This window comes from Raphanus sativus, chromosome 4 (assembly GCF_000801105.2).
Source record: "Raphanus sativus cultivar WK10039 chromosome 4, ASM80110v3, whole genome shotgun sequence".
NCBI lineage: Eukaryota > Viridiplantae > Streptophyta > Magnoliopsida > Brassicales > Brassicaceae > Raphanus > Raphanus sativus.
Genome location: NC_079514.1, coordinates 21,257,510 through 21,263,931, shown reverse-complemented (window position 1 = coordinate 21,263,931; position 6,422 = coordinate 21,257,510). Strand labels below are relative to the sequence as shown.

The 6,422-nt window shown below is 44.1% G+C and overlaps 1 non-coding gene across 1 annotated transcript; it reads left to right on the top strand.

Annotated features, from left to right (window-relative positions):
- Positions 1-4,274: 4,274 nt before the first annotated feature.
- TRNAD-AUC (transfer RNA aspartic acid (anticodon AUC)) lies at positions 4,275-4,349 on the top strand. The gene has a single exon. It is a non-coding gene; the product is annotated as a tRNA-Asp (tRNA).
- Positions 4,350-6,422: the final 2,073 nt, after the last annotated feature.

The window sequence follows — 6,422 nt, the reverse complement described above, 5'->3', positions numbered from 1 at the left end:
TCCTTTGTTCCGGGAATCGTTCCTTCCTCAAATGGACCCAAACAATATCACCTTCCTGGAAGATCACTTCTTTTCTCTTCTTGTCTGCAAGGCGTTTGTAGCCCTCGGTCTTGGCTTCAATGTTGGCCCGGACTTGTTCATGCAGCTTCTTGATCGTGTCCACTTTCCTCTTGCCATCTATACTAACTCGTTCACTCAAAGGCAAAGATAAAAGATCAAGTGGAGACAAAGGATTAAATCCATAAACAACCTCAAAAGGAGAAAACTTAGTAGCTGAATGCAATGCATAATTGTAAGCAAACTCAACATGAGGCAAACATTCTTCCCAAGTCTTAAGATTCTTTTTAACCAAAGATCTAAGCAAAGCAGACAAGGTTCGGTTAACTACTTCAGTTTGCCCATCAGTTTGCGGATGACAAGTTGTAGAGAACATCAATCTAGTACCTAGCATAGACCACAAGGTCTTCCAAAAATAGCTAAGGAACTTAGCATCACGATCAGAGACAATGGTCTTAGGCATTCCATGCAATCTAACAACTTCCTTAAAAAATAAATCTGCAACTTGCACAGCATCATCAGTTTTGTGACATGGAATGAAATGAGCCATTTTCGAGAACCTATCAACAACCACAAAGATATAATCTCGTCCAGCTTTGGACCTAGGCAAACCAAGCACAAAATCCATAGAAATGTCTACCCAGGATGAGAGGGAATGGGTAGAGCTGAGTACAAACTGTGGTTTGATGCTTTAGGCTTAGACTTCTTGCACACCACACATCGGCTACAGATCCTCTCAACATCTTTCATCAAGCTCGGCCAATAGAAGTGGTCATGAACAGCCTTGTAAGTTTTCTTGACACCAAAGTGTCCCATAAGTCCTCCTCCATGAGCTTACCTGAGAAACAACTCCGTCAAAGAACATTGGGGCACACACAAACGGTTATCAAAGAATAAGAAACCAGAACTTTGAAAGTATTTCCCATAAGCAACCTTGGTGCATTTTCGAAAAATCTCTTAAAAATCCTGATCAGAGGCATAAATATCTTTGATATATTCAAAGCCAAGCAATTTGGTTTCAAGGGCTGAGAGAAGAGTATACCTTCGAGACAATGCATCGGCCACAACATTCTCCTTACCTTGTTTGTACTTGATCACATAAGGGAATGTCTCAATGAACTCCATCCAACGAGCATGCCTCTTGTTGAGCTTCTGCTGACCCTTAAGATGTCTTAGAGACTGATGGTCAGTGTGGATGATGAACTCCTTAGGCCAAAGATAGTTCTGCCACGTTTGAAGGGCTCTCACCAAGGCATAGAGTTCCTGGTCGTATGTGGGGTAGTTGAGCATGGCACCTCCAAGCTTCTCACTGAAATAGGCAACAGGTTTTCCTTCCTGCATCAACACAGCACCAATACCAACACCAGAAGCATCACATTCGATCTCAAAAGCTTTAAAAAAATCTGGAAGTATAAGTAAAGGGGCATTAGTCAACTTCTCTTTAAGGATTTCTAATGCTTCTTCCTGAACTGGTCCCCATTTGAACCCCACGTTCTTCTTGATCGCTTCATTTAGAGGAGCGGCCAAGGTACTGAAGTTTTAAACAAATCGCCTATAGAAGCCGGCAAGGCCATGGAAACTTCTCACTTCACCAATGGTGGTCGGAATTGGCCAATCTCGGATTGCTTGGACCTTCTGCTCGTCCACTCTCAAGCCATCTGCACCTACAACAAAACTTAGAAAGACCACATGATCTGTGCCAACAGAACATTTTCCAAGGTTAGCAAACAAATGTTCCTTTCTAAGGACTTCAAGAACAGATTTCAGGTGCTGTTTGTGCTCATCAAGGCTTTTGCTGTAAATAAGAATGTCATCAAAGTAAACCACAACAAAATGACCAATAAAAGACCTCAAGACATGATTCATTAGACGCATGAAAGTACTAGGTGCATTTGTGAGACCAAAGGGCATGACAAGCCACTCATACAAACCTAGTTTTGTTTTAAAGGTCGTTTTCCATTCATCACCTTCTTTCATCCTAATCTGATGATAGCCACTTTTCAAATCTATCTTAGAAAAGTACTTAGAACCATAGAGTTCATCAAGCATATCATCAAGACGAGGGATAGGATGTCGATACTTTACCGTGATGTTGTTTATGGCCCGACAGTCCACACACATCCTCCAGGAGCCATCCTTCTTTGGTACAAGTAGAACAGGCACGGCACATGGACTGAGACTCTCTCTGATGTATCCCTTCTCAAGCAAGTCGTTGATCTGTTTCTCCAGCTCCTTGGTCTCGACCGGATTGGTGCGGTACGCTTGTCGGTTCGGTAGAAAGGCGCCCGGGACGAGATCGATCTGATGCTCAATGCCTCTCACTGGTGGCAATCCTTTGGGATTTTCTTCTAGAAATACATCAGAATAATCCTGCAAGATACCTAAAAGCTCACTCAGAATCTCCGGTGCAAGGTCAGAAGAAGATGAGGCCAAAAGAGACTCTTTATAAACAAGTAAGAGAAATGGCTTTTGAGAGCAAAGAGACTTCCTTACCTGACTTTCTTTGACAAAGAAGTTGGAGTTTCTGGTACTGGTCTCAGGTTTATCAGCCTTAGAGTCTTGGTCTCGGTTCTTCTTAAGTTGGACCTGGTCTTGATGGACTTCCGAAGGCGACAAAGGCACCAAGGTGATCTTCTTTCCCTTGTGATCAAACGAGTGCCTGTTTGTGAAGCCATCATGCACTGCCTTCTTGTCAAATTGCCAAGGCCGGCCCATGAGAACATGGCAAGCATCCATGGGAAGTACATTGCACACAACCTCATCCTCATATCGGCCAATGGAGAGTGGAACTATGACTTGCTCCTTCACATACTGTTCTCCAGCCTCATTGAGCCACTCCAACCTGAAAGGACGAGAAAGAGGCCGAGTAGCAAGCCCAAGTTTCTTTACAAGAGTGTCACTGGCCACATTAGTGCAACTGCCTCCATCAATAATCAAAGAACAAACTTTATCAAAAATGAGACATCTAGAGTGAAAGAGATTCTCCCTTTGTTCTTTTTCATTGGATTTCGGTTGGACACTCAAGGCACACATAGTAACCAGTAGTGAACCATGGCTCGGCTCATCAAGAACATCCTCATCAAAGATCGGATCAGAGCTCTCCACAAAGGTCGAGCAAAACTCATCGATCACGCCATCGGCCTCCTCATCAAAGATAGGATCAAAGGTGTCGTCCAAAGTCTTTCTAGTAACAAGAAGGGGGCCATGAACTGGGGAAGTCAAGTGCTTCTTCCTCATCATCAGTATTATACACTGGTCCGAGATCCTCCTTGTCTTCTTCAGATTCGACTTCTCCATTCTCCAAGAGAACCATCACCTTTTGGTTTGGACATCGGTTGGCATAGTGGCCAAGGCCATGACACCTAAAGCATTGGATGTCTCTGGTTCGTTTGGGAGCCTCTTCTTTCTTTTCTCTATCAACACGAGCAGGGACATTAGTCTTAAAAGCTGTATTTGTTGTGGAAGAAGACTTACCCTTGTCTTGATAGTTTGGCTTGGAAGCAAAGGTCGGTTTGAAGCAAAGGTCGGCTTAGAGAGACCCTTTCTCTTGACTTGTTGTTCAATCAGCACGGCCTTGTGTAGCATCTGCTCCATGCTGTCATAGTCTTCCAGCTCCATGCGGTCTTGTATGTCCCGGTTGAGCCAGGTGAGAAATCTAGCCATGGTGGCGTCTAAGGGCTCATCTACATCAGCTTTGATCATCAAGGTCTCCATCTCCTGGGGATAGTCCTTAACTGACTTAGAACCTTGAAGCAAACGCCTGAGTTTATGGTGTAGATCTCTATGGTAATGGTCGGGAACAAAGCCTCGCCCTGCGTGATCGTGTTTCCATTCTCGCCCTGCGTGAGAATAACAATCACAACCATGCCTCGCGGGTTAGTATCGATCGATGTACGCTGGGTAGTATCGAACTATGTGGATCGGCGAACGGTATCGGTCGACGGTGCTGTCTGAGTGTCGGTCGATGGTTGAACGTGAATATCAGTCGACGGTACTGCGGTTCTGTCGATCGATGCGGAGCGTAGGTCTTTGCGGATTGCACGTTCCAAGTGTGCAGGATCTTCTGAGAATAGTAGTTGATTTCCCTTATTGCTTCTGGTACTGCTGGGCATGTACCTGAAAAGACAAGAAAAATTTTAATCAGAAAGGGGGTAAACAAAAAAACCTAAGATTAATAAAATTAAATCTAATGGCGATCAAAGCTCCCCGGCAACGGCGCCAAATTTGTAGTATAGTGGTAAGTATTCCCGCCTATCACGCGGGTGACCCGGGTTTGATCCCCGGCAACGGCGCCAAATTTGATACTGCTCAAATTACCCTATAGAGCTTACTCTCTCAAATAAAAGGTTCAGCTGTAGTACTTAGGGATCGAATCACGAGGAGCTAGGGAACCAATTAAATCTAATCAATTAATCAATCCTAGGTGAAGTTCCTAAATGAGCAAGGTAGTTGCTTGCATGATACTAAAGAACTCAGCCGTTTAACTCTCAGTGATGTCTCACTGGTCAACTAATCTAGATCTCTGATCTCAACTGTCGTCTGTTGACTAGAAAAAGAGTCGATCGATATCCTTTAGAGATATCGAGCGATACACCTTTCGCAGCGCCGATCGATTCACCAGTCGGGATATTGATCGACGGCTTCTAGATATGCCTAGGCGCGAGCCGATAATGAACACTAGATCTCAAGGAGGGCGGTTATCTCTTCTCCAAGGAGACAACTAGTTCAAACAGATAATTCAAGATATCAATGATCCTAGTGATCTACGCTCTAGTTAGGTACTCAAGAACAAGCTTAGGGTGCAATCTATTTGATGAATATCACAACTTAGCAATTATAGTTTGGGGCTAATCCCACAAACCTATTAAAACCCTAGATCTAACAAGTAGACTACTCAGACATAGCTAAGCAATTCATAATACAAATGGAGTTCAATCACAAATCTCTCAATGATCTCTCCAATCTCTCAAAACACATAAAACTCTAGCTTTCTCTCACACTCTCTGATTTGCTTCTCAAGACTTTTTGCTTGTTTAGACTTGTCAAAGCTTGTTGCCGTCAAAAAAACTTAGCATGAATATTTAAGCATTTCCATTAGGTTAAAAACTCGTCAGGGGTAATCTCGTAATTTAGTGAAGTCTTGGTGAAGTAGGTGGCTAAACCATTTCCTCCTCGATATCGATCAGCAACACTAGATGTGTATCGATCGATTATAATCTTCTAGTACGCGGATCTTCTCAGCTACATTGATCGACAACTCTGGATGAGTATCGATCGATTCTTATCACAATGTTGACTTCCGACTTGGTCTTGAATGATCAACTCGGGTGCATTATCTCTTGTACTCCAAAATGCTCCAAAACATCACTTTATCACGAAACGCTCCTGAACCTGAAAACATACCTAACAGGCTAGAAAACACATTAGTTATATAATAAAATACTACTATACCATGGTAGAGAATAGGTGAAATCCATGGTATATCATCTCACCCCTAGAGAAGCCGCCAGGATACTAGAAGAGTTCCACGAGGGAGAATGCGGTTCCCATTCCAGTAGTCGAAGCCTGGTACTCAGAGCCAGAAGGGCCGGATACTATTGGCTAACCATGGCGAGGGACGCCCTCAAACAAGCTAAACTCTGCAGTCAATGCAAAAGCACGCACCGGTCTCCAGTCTTCCACCGGAGAACCTCAAATCTCTAAGCTCCCCTTGGCCCTTCCGAAAGTGGGGCATGGACATCGTGGAAAAATTTCCCATGACACCAGGGCAAAAGGTCTTCCTCCTAGTCGTAACCGACTATTTCACAAAGTGGGTGGAAGCTGAAGCACTAACCAAGATAACGGATTTCCAGATCAGGAAGTTCCTATTGACCAACGTGATCACACGCTTTGGAATCCCTCATGAAATTGTCACAGACAACGGACCCCAGTTCACAAGCTACAAATTTCGAAAGTTTTGCAAGGACTGAAACATCAAACTCTCCTATTCAGCACCACGACATCCAAAATCAAATGGGCAAGCAGAGTCCACCAACAAGACGGTGGTAAACATGCTCAAGAAGCGCCTGGAGGACGCCCATGGGCGATGGGTAGAAGAGTTACACGTAGTACTCTGGACCTATCGGACTACACTGAAAACGGCTACCCAAGAGACTCTTTTCTCACTTGTCTATGGTGCTGAAGCAGTGATACCCACGTAGGTGCACGTCAGGACTACGGTCTCTTAATTCCTCTCCCAGGAAAAGAACAACGAGCTAATGTCCCTGAGTCTAGACCTACTCGATGAAAAAGGAGAGGCGGACCGCCTTAGAAACACGTCATATCAATTGAAAGTAGTCAAGAGGTACAATAAGAAGGTCAGATCC